The following is a 15,899-nucleotide window of genomic DNA, read 5'->3' on the forward strand; positions in this document are numbered from 1 at the left end:
GCATCATCTGAGGGGGCCCTGACTTGCCAGTCAATTTCAGTCTGCCTCAGATAGGGGGCGCCGGCGGTGATGCTTGCCTGGAGTGTCATATCGGCTAGGAGCAGCCCTATATTGATCGAGATTCAGAAATGTACAAGTAGCATAATGACATGCATGGCAACAAGACTCAATAATCCAGTTTCTTCAGAACCCAGATATTGCTGTTTGTGTACCTGAGAGGACAGCAAGGATGAAAAAAACCACAACACTACATCAGTAATCACTCCAAAAGCTGATTACTGAAATTTTAGCACAGTCTGAAAATGTTACATCAATTAGGATCGAAAATCAACAAACACCCACAATGATTCTCATCAGCATTTCTACATTAGTGTGCTCGGGGCTTCGTCCCATTAGATGAAACGGTAATGAGAATTCTGGACAGCGGCTGGCTGCGCTACACAATCCCTTCAATGGTCATTTGGGGCATACAGCATCACTACAGATTAAATGGCGTTTTTGGGTAGAGGTTCCGTCCGTCATTTTTATCAGGAAGCCTGCAATTTTTAATTCGAATCACGGTTCCTTTTATCACAATTCGGCTTTCCAGGATCATGTATCACGTGACGGGCGAAGCAAATCAGCCTGGCGACCTGAAGATCGCTTTGCTTTGGTGATGCTCCATCTGCAGACTCTTCGGAATCATAATAGTACACATGAACTCCACTTTCACTAGATCATCTGTTTCGGTTCCAGCTCTCCTTAGGTGAAGCAGAGCAAGATGCACTCAATGTTCATGTCATCACTCAGGCAGAAAAGTAATTGCCAAATGAGAAACTAACAAGCAGTTAGCATATCTGTATCTTCCAGCCGCATCTAATGGCTCTTCACTTTCTCGCTCCTCTTTCCAACACCGGGGCCGACTGGGTTGCATTTCAGCACCTAGAAAAGCCCTTTTATGTCCGTGCGGTGAGTCCTGTGACAGCATGTGCACTCGTCTTGCAGTGTTCCGCAGTGAGGTCATGCGCTTTCCCAGCCCTGGCCGCCCGCCAGTTTCGCGACACCTGCCTGGACAGTGACAGCTCTTTGGGCACCGTAGCCATGAATCACGATCATGCGGTGAGACCTTAGTCAGCCCAGACAGGGACCGAGTCAGAAATGGCACTGTAATTCTAGCAGGACAGCTGAAAAATAAAAAGCGAAGAGAACCGGGGGAAGATGTCTCGAGGTTAACGCAAGGAAATGGAGACTGAATAAGTGTATCTGAGGCTGAAATTGGGGGAGGGGCTTTGCCCCTGATAATTAAATGCTCCCTACACTAGCAGGTCTTCAGCAAGGTGAGGTACCCACTAGCAGGAAAAAAAATCACCCGCAAGGAACGCGTCTGCATACCTGTGAATCCTGTGGTAGGTCACCTTCATCGATCCAGAAACCTATCACTAGTTTTTTTTTTTTTTTTTTGATGGTTTCCTGATTACGCACAGAATTTTGGATAATTAAGCTTTTCCATTTCGCCTGTTGACCACACTGTCCTTGGTAGAAAAGAGGATAGGCAGGACAAAGGGAGCCACATCAATGACTTCCAGTTGCCTAGGCGAAGATGATGATGCTAGCGGGGGAAATAGATTTCAGTTGCTTAGGACAGCCCAGGTATTCATCCGTTAGAAGTCAGCCAAGACCATTCATTCGGTGGCAGTATACCAGGTAATTATGCAGGCCTAAATACACCATTTGAAAAACATTTCTCACATTTTAGCTTTGCTCCTTTTCAGATGAGCGGAGCGTTCGCTAATCAACGCTTCTGCATTGCTACCCCAGTGTCTCCTTAATTAAACATCTTCTCTCCTAATTAAGGAGCACTGCATCGGTTTTAGCTTCCATCATTCTTTCTTTTTTCATGGTGAAGAAAAATACTGTGTCTCTTTCTTTCCCCCCTATGGGCATATTTTGTGATCACCTAGGAGTGTAATTGGATGCTCATATAATGCTGTCACATTTGGGTGACATAATACCATCGTGTGTCAATGTCTGCTTGGCAATGAAAAGAACTTTGTCAGTTCTAGGGAACATAGAATGAGCTGGTTCATTAGGAGAAGAATATGCATATTGCCACTGATCTGGATTAGTTTGGAAAATAAACTCTGTGTGTCTCATGATATGAATTCTTTCTTGCAGCCATTTGGGTCTGGAATGCAAATTCATGGTTAATGCAGCTACAGGGAGTTACGCTACGTCAATCTTTAGGAGGAAGAGGAGGGGGAAGTCGGGCATGTGAGAGAGGGAGGGAGAGCAGGAAAATATTTTTTAAACCATATGAACGATTAATGCAAATCAAATCACTCCATGGTGTAATATTAACTATGGAAGAAAGGGTTAAAAAAAAGATTAAGAAAAAGGGACAAAGGAAGGAAGATAAACTCATTAGATATATTTAGGAAGGAAACAGGAAGTGATCTGAAATATACACATACATCACTGGAACTATGAGGAATCTGTTTTTAAAATACATCGTTAAAATGCTTAAAAAGAAAGTGTTTCTTCATACATATCTAATGGAACAATGGGAGGAGGGTTGGAGAAAAGTAAAAACGGGAGTCTGAAAGCATCAGTGGCTACAAAGGGTGAGCAGAAGAACCTCTTTTCTCTGAGCAGTCTCCAAGCAACTTACAATAGAAGGTTAGGCCATGCAAGGTAAGGCAAAGGGATGAGAGCAAAAAACCCCAGAGCCTTTTGATATAGCATAAAAGAACAAGGCAGGCAGGTAGAATGTAAAGAAATATGGGAGCAGCTCCTCAGCTGAAGGTTATGAATGGAACAGATATAAGGCGGTATTCAACAAACTGTAATATTTCATGTATGTAACGTTAACAGCAGGTCCTTTAAGCCTCATAAGTACGAGGTGGAGGCTCCATGGATCGGACTTGTTTGTCCATCACGTCCCACAGATGCTGGATTGGATTGAGATCTGGAGAATTTGGAGGCCAATTCAACACCTTGAACTCTTTTTCATGCTCCTCAGACCATTCCTGAGCAATATCTGCAGTCTGACAGGGTGAATTATCCTGCTGAAAGAGGCCACTGTCATCAGGGACTACCTTTGTCATGAAGGGGTGTAACTTGGTCTGCAACAACATTTAGGTTCGTGGTAACATCCACATGAATGCCAGGACCCAAGGTTTCCCTGCAGAACATCGGCCAGAGCATCACACTGCCTCCACTGACTTGCATTCTTCCCATAGTGCCATCCTTTCCTCAGGTTAACGATGCACATGCACCCAGCCGTCCACATGATGTAACAGAAAACGTGACTCATCAGACTAGCCCACCTTCTCCCATTGCTCCATGGTCCAGTTCTGAGGCTCACGTGTGCATCGTAGGTTTTTTCGGCGGTGGACTGGGGTCCTGCACTGTGTCCTGCCACCTTTCTGCCACAGCCACCATTAACCTTTTCAGCAATTTGTGCTACAGTAGCTCTCCTGTGGGATCAGACCAGACAGGCTAGCCTACGCTCCTCTCGTGCGTCAATGAGCCTTGGGCACCCATGCTCAGTCGCTGACTCACCAGTTAGCCTTCCTTGGACCACTTTTGGTAGGTACTGACCACTGCATACCAGGAACAGCCCACCAGACCAGTCATGTTGGAGATGCTTAGACCCAGTTGTCTAAGCATCACATTTAGGCTCCTGTCAAAGTCGCTCAGATCCTTGCATTTACCCATTTTTCCTTCCAACACATTATCTCTAACTGATTGTTCACTTGCCTAATATACACACTTGCCTAAAATACCCTTTACATGTGCCTTTGTAACAAGATAATTAGTGTTATTGACTTCACCTGTCAGTGGTTAAATTTTGACTGAATTGGTATGTATATATGCCTAGATATAAAAGCATGCTTTTTCAGAGGAATAGCCTAAACAGTAACTAAATGGCATAATATTTAAGGAAGTTAAATATTTTCGATTTCAAATTAAATAATATTCTGTTCAATTTATGCAGGATACGTTATTTTTAATAATGTTAATTTTGGTGCATATTTGCATCATAATACATCGTAATGAAATGCATTTACAGGTAAAGTACTCCGGCGTCTCAGTCTTTGAAAGCAGTGAACCACAGATCGTAAGCAAACAAATTACAATATCATGCAGGTTCGGGCAATTAATTTCTAATAATTTAGAGTCAGTACAGCACTCGTTGAAGCGCTGTGTAAATGATGCATTCAGCAGATTTGTGCGCCGCGTTTTAACCAATTATTTAAAGCAACCTCTCTTTTTCATAAGATCTGGGTAATGGTTAAAACAGTTGGGGAAATCATTGTCTTGGCCCTATTAAAAAAACGGTCGATGTGCATTGGAGACAGCGGGCTTTCAATCGCGCCTTTGAGACGCTCCGGGCGGAGGGTATGCACCTGGCAGGCTTCGCAGACACCACGTCCCAAAGCCGCTAAACCTCGCTTCGACTCCCATACAGGCTCCGACTTTCTTTCAAAGGCGTCGCATTAGGATTGATCGGTTGTGTGTCAAAAAAGGATAAAAGAACCAAAAGATTAATTTAACTTCATTTAACAGCGTCTTCTTGAGGGGTCTAAGGACAAATTGAAGCCATCCATATACACGGTCAATGACGCAGCGATGAAAGACTTACTCTTTTTTTGCCAATAGATGAGGCAGTGAAATTTTACCAGAATGAAATTAAACGGCACATCGGTAATTTGATTTCTATCGTTAAGTTAAAAAAAGAAAATAATTTATTTCGCCTGCTGATAAATGATTTATAAAGGTAGCCTATACCTGTAGGTGTTTTTATCCATCTTCTAAACGCTTATGCATACGGTGGTCAGAGTCGACTGGAGCCAATCCCAGACAGCAGAGGGACCCTGGATGGGGTGCCAGTCGATTGCAGGGCATTTGGACAATTTAGGGACGCCAATTAGTCACTGGAAGATGTCCTTGGAAGAAACACGGGGAAAACTCACAAACCATACCCACAGCCTATAGACACACATCTAGGGCACCAATATATTTTTTTAATATGATAAAAAAAGACAAATAAAAATTACAAAAGGTTCGAAGCCCTTTAAAAAGAAAGACTTTTTACAGCCTGTATATTCAGGTATAGAAGTTAAATATCCCCATTGCGAAATGAAAATTAACGTTGTTTAAGTTATCGCGGTCAAAGAAATAACACATTATGCTTCGAAACATGTGTTAAACCAGTATAAGATATATTATTAGTAATTATTTATATACTTGTTTTATGATATAAAAATCACGTACTAAGTGATTTTTTGCGTTGCTACACAAAATCAATCAAAAAACGAATGTTATCATGACTGCTGGGGAAATACTGAAAGGAGTGGGTGCCACTGCGGCTCTGTTGAGTGTTAGGTCACGTGGTCTAAGGTAGCTTATGAGGTGTGGTGGCTGTGGGCAGTGACTGGGTGGGAATCTTCAGAAAAATAGATGTAAGTCAATGGGGGAGCTAAAGGTCTAAACTGTCCTTTATAGTGGAGAAAATACTAATGCTATTGGCTCCCTTTGACAGGATTCAGTGCAATCTAAGGTGCCTCCTTCATGTGAGATGAATGAGTGCCCTTCTAGCAGGAAAAATGCGACGCAGTGCCCTATGCAGTGCCCTCTATGCCCTTTCCAGTAAGGAAAACTGGATGCAGTGACCTAAAGGATGTTCCTAAGCAGCGAGAAAATTTGATGAATTGTCGAAATAGGTGCCCCTGCAGTGGATAAAATGTGATGCAGTGCAGCATAGGGTGTTTGTCCATGTGTGATAATATGAGGAGTCCAAATGGGTGCCCCCCCAGTGGATAAAACATGATATAGTGACATATAAGGTGCCCTTTCAATTGCCCTTACAACTTGAGATGACCTTTGGAGTGCCCTTCCAAGTGAGCCAACATGATGAAGTTCCCTTAGGAGTGCCCTTCCAAGTGAGCCAACATGATGAAGTTCCCTTAGGAGTGCCCTTCCAAGTGAGCCAACATGATGAAGTTCCCTTAGGAGTGCCCTTCCAAGTGAGCCAACATGATGAAGTTCCCTTAGGAGTGCCCTTCCAAGTGAGCTAACAAGATGAAGTGCCCTTAGGAGTGCCCTTCCAAGTGAGCCAACATGATGAAGTTCCCTTAGGAGTGCCCTTCCAAGTGAGCCAACATGATGAAGTTCCCTTGTAATGGAGAGAAAATACCTCTGAGAGCTGCCCTTCCAGTGAAGAAAATGAGATAGAGTGCTCCCCCGTGAGATGTGGTTTCCTGTACATACGAGAAATTCTGAAATCACGTCATCAAGTAGCTGCCCTTCAAACAGTCCGAATCTACCCCTGACTGCAGGGATGAATTATTTTACATTTCTAAAATAAGGCATCTGTATATAGTACTTGAGGCCAAACAAAGAATAAAATCCAAATAACACAAGAACGATTCTGTTAATAATTAGGATGTTCAAATCTTTTCACATGGCCATGGTAATAACTAGTTAACACACAGATGTGTTTTTGATGTAACGATGTAACTGTTAACTGGAATTTCTCTCCAAAATAAAGACCTACATTTCATTTAAATTTGGGACCCTGGTATTGCGATTTCTTAATATACAGTATTACCAAGTTCAATGCAGTTCATTCTAGTGTAAAATCCTAAGAATTTTCTGTTCTTGTTATTATAGTTTTTAAAGTAAAAACATTATATATGCTTCGCTTATTGATTTCTTCGACCATTTAAAAGTATTTTCACATTTTAATGTGACGTTTAAGTTTTTTTGAAGCACTGCTACATTAAAATGTGCGCTCTTTGCAACTGCATATCTAGTCAGGGCCATGTGGGGGTGGGGGGGGGAGACAGCTGGAGCCTACCCAAGGAAGAACAGTAGATAAAGCTGAGGAACATCAGTCCATTGTGAGGCAGGTACACTATGTACAATTTAGAAAAGTCGTTTTTCCTAACTTTATATTGCAGGACAAATCTGCAGCATCTGTAGGAGTCTGGCACAACAGGGGAGAACATGCAAGTCCTATTCACAAAGTTTGGGGGGCAGAATCTAAATCCTCAACTCTGGAGTGAGTGTTCCAAATGTCAAGCATGCACAATATAGCGACTGACATAGCAGCATTGAGGATGGGAGTGAGTGGGTGGGGGCTATATTTCTAGAAGACGACTTGTGGCATTCTGAATATTATCTGGGATTTTCACTCCCTTGCAGGCGGAGTTCTTGTGTATCCAAGGGCAAAGCACTCAATGGGCTCATAAGGCACTTGAAGACTGAGCTCGGCTGTCATGATATACAGCAACAACTTGGTTGTTAGTCGTGGTTTTTCTGTAGAACAAATACGATGGATAAATTGTCTTGAAAATATTGCAATGACAAAGGTCTAAAAGCAAGTACAGTAAAACCTTGGATTGCGAATAACTTGGTCTGCGAGTATTTTGCAAGATCAGCAAAATTTTTAAATAAATTCTAACTTGATAAACGAGCGAGGTCTTGCAATACGAGTATTACATATACGCTTTGTCTGCCGAGAGTCAAGTGATCACAACTGAGCCGATGGTTCTTCTCTCTCTCGCTGTGGGATTTTGGTAATCATTTCCCATGCTCAGTCTCGTTCTGTGTGCCTCAGTTGTATAGTCAAAATTTTCTAGAAAAGCACCTCCCAAATAAGGGCTCAGCAGTGTGATTGATGAATCTGTTTAACAACAAAGCAATGTCACATTTCCGCGAAATTGCAAAGGAGGCAAAAGCGGCTCTCATTAGATAGGTTCCTTGTTGAAGTTGCACAAAAGAAAAATATTCCAGTGAGCCAACAGATAGCAGTGATTCCGTTATAGTGAAAGTCGTCCTACAAAATAACCCTCCTCTTCTTCTCTCTTTCATCTCCCTCATACCATCCACGATACTTTTTAAAGGTAAAGGGCAGGTTAATTTGTTTTATGTATTTTTACTTTATATTTTGTATTAATCATTTTTATATGAATATTTTTGGGTTGTGGAACTAATCATCTTAGTTTCCATTATTTTTTATGGGAAAATTCGCTTTGATATACGAGTGCTTGGGATTACAAGCACGTTTCCGGAACGAATTATGCTTGCAATTCAAGGTACCACTTGTACTTTCTAAGTCTAAACAAACACATTAATAAATAAATGCACCTACCGGCCATTTTATTAGGTACACCCTGATGGTACTTGATATGTCCCTTGTTCGCCTCCAGAACACCTGAAGAGTAGATGACATACGCAGTCAGACTCCAGCCTGCACATCTGCTGTGCTGAGCTGTTACTTTTGCATTTGTGGCCTTCTGCTAAGTTTAACAACTGACCAATTGACTCTGATGTTTCTCATTAACAAAGTGTTTTGGGACAAAGAAATGCCACTGAACGGGTGGTTTTGGTTCATCACACTGTATTGTGTGAACTCTAGGCAATGCACTGATTGAAATTCCCAGGGGTGGCTGTTTCTGAGATGCTTAGCTGTTTTAGCTGTTATACTGCTCATCTCAACCGCCCCCCCCGATGTTGTCTGTATGTTGTATGTATTCAGTTACAGAGAGAGTGTTTGTCTTAATGAGTAGGGTTACCTAATAACAGCCCACTGAGTGTGTGTATCCACATTCTTTTCCACTATAAATATGCGTACAGAATAAAGGCCACAAATGCAAACATGGCTTTATAAGACATACTGAAAGCAGGATTAATTGATTTAAGCATTCAGCATGTATGCTTATTTATTCATTAGTGCGCTCTGTCACATATAAAAGAAAATGCATTAAAATCAGGCACAAATGAAGTAGATAATTCATAAATATCTGTAGAGGTTTTATTTAAAAACATACATTGATTGCACACAAAATAATCTGCAGTCCTGTATGTACTTTGGATGCTTTTTTTTGTCTCTCCGCATCATGGCTGAGGTCCATCCTTTAAATCAGGAATCGACCTTGAGGTCCTGGAAAAAACATTCATTGATGCAAGTGTTTGCATCGTGTTTGAAAACAGGGTGGTAATTAACGTGGTCTGCCTCGCGCCCAAGGAAGGATACCAGACCGACACACCATTCATTTCCTGCGAAAGAATAAAGCTACTATTAATGAGGCGAAATGTGCCCAAAGCACATGGCTTTTATTCGGAGCCTCTACGTGCAGCAATTATCCCTTCTGTGTTTTAGAGAGGTGTATTTCTCTTCAGGGAACACTGCTTTCAGCCATCGGCAGAATTTGAGAAGTCAATCTGTACAATTGGTCCCCGTTCGTGATTAGTTTTCCTTTTATAGTGGTTTTTGTTTTGTGATCCTTAATACAGACCACTGAAACCACAGAAAAAATATCTCCAATTATATCTTCCAATAAAATTTGTGGTTCTGCTAATAGAGAGAAATTGTGCTCAAGATCGTTAATAGGTCCTGCGTTTCAAGCCAGGAGTGTTAAGGTAGGAGCAAGGATGCCGCTAAATATTTTGGGGCCCGTGAAAACATTTAATATTAAGCCCCCAACCCAGACCAATCCAATTATATTCCAAATTATTTAGAGCCCCTGTCACTCAGGGGCCCTTTCTCCCCATCCTAACTTTCTCCCCTTTTACAGGGTCCCTGGGTGGGACTACATTTATATATTAAATAGTTCTGCTCTACATATATACCAGTTTCTGACATAAAACTTCTACCTCAAATTTAGTTTACTTCAAATGGATAAAAACATTACACAAAATAGGCACTTAGTCACTCACTCACACACCACAAGAAAAGCATAACTTTTCCCAACACAAGGGCCAGTCATTTGACACTGAAATAGCATCACTTTGATAAGCGAGTTATCAAAGCAATGTCAGAGCTTCAGAGAGGCCAAGAAATTGTATAAAAGTAGGACCGCTGAGTCATCTCATGTTTTTTTTCATGATCATGTAAAGGTCAAAGAACACAAGGCCGTTTTGCAGGACCAGGAACACTGTTCCCTGATGATGATGCCCATGCCCACTCCTGAAATTCCAGAGTGCCTTCATGAACCCCAGGACAAACTCAGATGCCTCCCTCGGCCACCCCAATCACCAAATCTAATAACTGAAACTTTTAATGCTGTAGTAGCATAATCTTTGTCAACATCGCATTGTTCTCTTCCAGCACAGAACAGCCACCCAGCCTCTTAAGTACTTCAGGCACATGCGGTGATGTGACTGTGCCGCATGACGGTGAGCGAGACACGGCCACCTTCAGATTAACGGTGCCAAAAATGCAGCGAGATTCCCCCAGATATTTATCACCGATGAGAGAGATTCCAGCGATGTGTGCTGCGCCTCACCGAAATGCAGCGCCGCTGCTCTCCTGCACGCTCTGGGTCAGCAAGCACGCAGCTGTGGAATTCCGGCGCTCCACGTTACTGGAAAGCCATAAACTGACAGACAACTTCCCACCGCAGGACCCGTGGCAGCTACCGCACTCTTTACGTCCAAGACCATCTCACTGAAAGATGCAAAAACAAAGTAGATTTCACACCAAATTGCATTCATCTGTGTAAATATTTTCCAAAGGGGTCCGTTAGACCCTGAATCCATGTATATTTTGTTGGGGGACAATATTTATACATGAAAAATAAGCACATTGCAACTTTTGGAAAGGATCAAAAATGAGCTATTTTCAGAAGATTAGTATTCAGATCATAATGTGCCTTTTTGAAATGAGAGCCTTGACTTTAAATGTGAGGAGAGCAAATCTGTGGAGAGGTACATGCTTTCAAGTCCTGATTTGAAGTGATGAGAAGCTGGGGCTCAGCAATATTTATGCTTCTCTTTATCTTGGTCGTCCACAGTCTGTTGGGGAAACAGAAACAAACACGGCAGTTTGTTACTGGTTTATGTTCATTCGAATTCAGGTTTTGGGAAAATGACTTCAGGCACAAATTCATCTCATCTCATGTATATTTCTATCACATTCTGACTCGCAAGTTTACTTACGCTGACGTGTTGTGCTTTTTTTTTTTGTCAATTTTCCATCTGTTTTTAATGACCACTTATTCAGTCAGAGTAGCAATGATCTACAGCCAGTCTCAAGAAGCATCACATTACGGACGCTCTGAAATACAAACCTCAAGGACAACTGAAAGTGACTAATTCTTAGTTTTTGAGCTGTGAGGCGGAAATGAAAGAACTGGAGGGAAACTTAATTGAACCATATATATGCATTTATAAATGTCAAACTGAAATTTGCATTGGAAAGAAAGGTCTAATGTAAAATTAGTAAAGGTACAGCCACTTCCTGGGATTAGTTGTCATAAAAAATAAGCCATGCTATATGGTGGCATAAGAAGAATGATCTCCTGCACGCTGCCTCAAACTGTCATCGATGAAAGCTATCTAGAGGAAATAGCGCCCCTTTGTGGTCTCCCTTTGCTAGTCAAATTACATTCGAGGGGTCCACAGACTACAATTCCTCACAGCTATTTACAGATCTTATCAGGCTCATAGCCACCAGTAAATTTCATGGGAGGGGGGGGGGTCCCAACAATAGTGCTGAAGGTAGAAGGTGACCTAATGCTACACCGGTGGAGAGCCCCCTCAGTTTCTGTAGATTTCACTGACAGATGGGGGGATGAAGGGCAAATTGTCAAAGTGGGTTCAAATCCCAGCCTACCTCCTTGTTAACGAAAATGTTTCGGGCGGTGGGTCCAAACCCGTTATTTTATTGTCTGGTTATATTCCTGGATGTTATGATTAATTATAGCTAGCCCAGCCTGCTAAGAGACTGGAGGTAAATAGGTTTACCTAGATTTGCCCTAAAGGCCCATGAGGAACAGGCGACACGTCAAGGTGAAAATGAGGATTCAGGTGCAGCTTCACCTCTCACCAGGAGAAACATCATATTCCCTCTTTAAAACCTGTGATTCATTCGTGCTCTTTCCAAACTTTGCAGTCGCTCAAAACAAAATCGACAACTATCTACTATTGCTTTTATATTACAGATGACCTATAATATCATAAAATGTCAGTTCCACCTTATGTCCACGGAGGTAAAAATATGGTGATCTGGTAACTAACTCTGCTGCGTCAGACTTTCATAAGGAGTAATTACTTCCAGACAGTAGCTACTAAAGAAATAATAATAAATTAAACAAATAAATAAATACATTTTAAAATGACTCTTCTGCCTTGTGGTGTATGCAGAACACATCACTGCTTTCGTCATTGCTGCCGTTTAAGCCTGATTTATCTTGCTAACAAACTTCCAAACCAATACAAACTCCTGGTTAATGCTGACAAATAAAAAGCCATGTGTTAAATTTTGCGTTAATTTGCGAATTAGTTAAGAATCACCATAAATTTTCGTAATGCGTCACCGTAATTTTATAGTAATAATCTATGGAAAGATTGACTGAATTTCCTCTTGGGGTCAATTAAGTCTATTTGCTTTACAACTTATATATATATATTAGACACATCCCTGCGGTTTCACACGAATAGTACAATAGCTACACATGCATTTCAATGTGGTTTTTTCATGGCTCCAGTTATCACCGACCAGCTGAATGGCCCCATCGCGCTACTCATTCATCAGCCCCGCATCTCCGCGTTGCTACAGGTGAGCTCTTGTGGTTCCTTCTCAACGCAGACATCTCGAGTGGATGGGAAACATTCAGGGACATTCATACTTTTAAAGTATCTGGTCTTCTGATAAACGCGCCACCGCTTCTCGCAGAAACACACATGTATTGCTACAGATCAGCTTGCTTTAACCGCTGATAGTTTGGTCTCCATTTGCTAAAGGAGCCGATCGACAAACAATAGATGGGGTCCAAGCGAACCACGTTTATGGAATTCGATTCCATAATTACGTTGGCATTATGGGCCATATAATATTATGCACGTTGTAACATACAGTAACATTTACCCAAAGAGAAAAATGAAATAACCGAATGAGCTATATAAAACCACGTTATATAGCAGTTCATATATTAAAAGACTAATTAAGATCCAGTGGTAAAATTACACTCGATATGACATCATTCGGAAAAATAATGAATTTCGTATATAAAATACTGTATATAAAATCTTTAAGAGGGACTATAAGATCTAACACTGAACGTATCTTCCCAACAAGAAAACTAAATAAATAAATATTGGTTTCCGCTCCCTCCTTGTGGCCAGTGCACGCTACATGTTAAATCAGAAGGATTATGAGTCACAATATTTGTACCACCTGTTTGCAGATTTGTTTTGCCAAATAATAATACTAATATTATGTGTTAGATCATGGTGGCCAAATTACGACTGTTTTACCATGGTGTAATTTCCATGCTATTACTTTGATAATAACACTATAGTGTTTTTTTCTAAGGGAAAAGTCATTACGGGCAGCATTTGTCTCTCCATCATGACAAAGACTCATTACTGACAAAGACTTAAATACAAAAGTAAAAACTGAGTTTGAGCAGATACGTATACAATTGAAGTAATATAACACAGAGTAAGTTTTTTTTTTAGCAATCAATGTATTCATTATAACATTATGGCTTTTATTTCCTCATACCTCTCTTAATTAAACATTTCTGATATATTATATATTCTACACTCTTGTTTGTTTTACCAGCTGATCACTTAAATAAATTCACCAGAAGAAATGGTCTTTGAAGGTATAGCTCATTCTCGTTGAATAAATAAAATATATTTTGTATGCAAAAGATTTTGGATTTTGAATGGGTATATTATACTTCTTTGAACCAATTAGTTATAAATGTCATAAATGTTGGAAACACTAAGTAACATATTCTCCGTCATTGTTTTCCTGTCTCACACACACACACACACACACACACACACACAGACACACACACACACATATTTCTGTTGACAGATAAAATACAGTTCCTGAGTGCAACTGATGTAGTGCGTTCCCAACTGGCCATACTGACATATAACACAGAACCCAGTCAAACCAGCATTTAACTCGAGTCTGTTGATGTTTAGCCTGGCTGACATACATATGGAAGCTGACCACCTAAGTGCCGAGTTCTGGTTAAATATTGGCCAAAAGTTTGCCCACCACCGTCTGTTGTTTTTACACTAAAGGCCCCGCAATTGTTGGAGGCATTATTGACTTTGTAATTAAACTATTCCAACGTCAGGATTTTGTAATCATTACATTTCAAGCCATCTGTTCCAGTCTAAGCACTAGTGTGATCTGCCCTTGACTGTAGATAAAGGATACACAGACAATTTTATCATTTGGGGCATAATATTATATATGATACGTTTGTACGCGAATGCTGAAGAACTAATTTCATGCACACCGGTTCCATGCACCCTCTTTAATTAAAGATAGACATACTTTTCATTTCACACTTATAATTTCTGTACATGCGTGTCTTGGCGGTCTCACTGTTACTGATTATAGTTTTATTAGCTTCCGGGTCTAACAAAGCTCAATTTAGTAAATAGAAGACAGAATAAAACATTCAGGGATTTTTTTATAATGTTCTTCAGCCAAGGCTGCATTGAGAAAACACACAAACACACAGCTCGCCACGGGTATTGGGTTAAACATTTTTATCAATGCAGAGCTTGGTCAACAGCTTTATCTGGCTGTATCTCCCGCCTATTGTGCAACAGAGAAATCAAATCATTCATCTACTCAAAGATAAAAACCCAGGTCTGATTCACGTCTCCTTCAATTGTGTTTCCGGACTGTTTGTGTCTTCTGTTTGTGCGAAGCAGCTCCAGTTCACCAATCAAGGTCTTTGTATTCCACAACTTGTGTGGCTTTGAAGTTTGAGATAAGGGCGTCATTTTGAGTGTGTTGACTACTTGTTAATTTGCTCACATAAAACACCCTCCGTGCAAGGGGCTGATTCTTCACCCATCTCTCCAATTTCCCTGCAACCAATAGCACCGGAACGACATTTCTGCCACGGTTTTCATACTCCAGGACCACATCTCAAGCATCAAGCCATCCATCCATTTTCCACACCCTCTTGTCTTGTGTAGGGTTGTGGGGATACGGAACTTTTCCCTGAAGCTATGGGCGCAAGGCAGGGAATAACCCAAGATGCCAAAGCCATCGTAGGGCACAGACACCATTAAGATACACAGGAACACCTAGCTAGGGGTAACCTGGAAACTCCAATCCATCATGGTATGTTTTTTTGGACCATACAGTAACCCAGAGGAAACCCCACTTGAACTCTGCCCCTAGAGGTGTGAGGCAACAGTACTGCGCCCCCACAACACCTTGCATCAATTCATATTGCAGATTTTGAGGCAGGAGTCAATTACATATGCTGACAGCTTTCGTTTAATTGGCTTGTCGGTGCGTCATGTCTTCCGATATGTCAATACACCAAAGTTCCCTACAATCCCCAATCAATATCCTTCCAATACCATGTCCACATACATCCATCCATCCATCCATCCATATTCCAACCCGCTTAACCTTCTCGGTCGCAGGGGGTCCCGAGCCTATCCCGGAGGCTATGGGCACGAGGCACGGAACAACCCAGGATGAGGGGTCAGCCCATCGCAGGGCAATGTCCACATACATTCAAAAGAATCTTAAACGGCCAGAAAAGGTCATGTTTAAACACATGCGACATCAATATGGGATGTGCCACTTGTTATTGTATTTCCAAACCCAAGAAACAGTTCTCTGAGAATAGTGCACTTAAACTGGATACATAACGTCTTCTCATACCAATAAAACATGTTTTCAAGTGATTTTTTTGTACAGGTCAAACCGATACTTTCGTAAAAATACACAACAGTCTACATTAACACTTTAAAATCTACCAAGAGGTTTTGTGTATTTTTGTAATGTTTTGAAAAGCTTAAAATGCCTACATTTGGTGTATTTTTTTTTTTTAATCTGTGGTTGCCTGAGACATGACATTTAGTAAATTAATGCAGCATATCATATATGAGTTAACTGACAAAACATATTT

The 15,899-nt window shown here is 41.1% G+C and overlaps 1 long non-coding RNA gene across 1 annotated transcript; it reads right to left on the reverse strand.

Annotated features, from left to right (window-relative positions):
* Positions 1-10,403, reverse strand: LOC125714698 (uncharacterized). Its single transcript, XR_007383824.1, has 3 exons — positions 10,275-10,403; positions 8,138-8,200; positions 1-106 (listed from the first exon to the last, which is right to left on the reverse strand). It is a non-coding gene; the product is annotated as an uncharacterized LOC125714698 (long non-coding RNA).
* Positions 10,404-15,899: the final 5,496 nt, after the last annotated feature.

The sequence above is a fragment of the Brienomyrus brachyistius genome, chromosome 19 (genome assembly GCF_023856365.1).
Source record: "Brienomyrus brachyistius isolate T26 chromosome 19, BBRACH_0.4, whole genome shotgun sequence".
Classification (NCBI taxonomy): Eukaryota; Metazoa; Chordata; class Actinopteri; order Osteoglossiformes; family Mormyridae; genus Brienomyrus; species Brienomyrus brachyistius.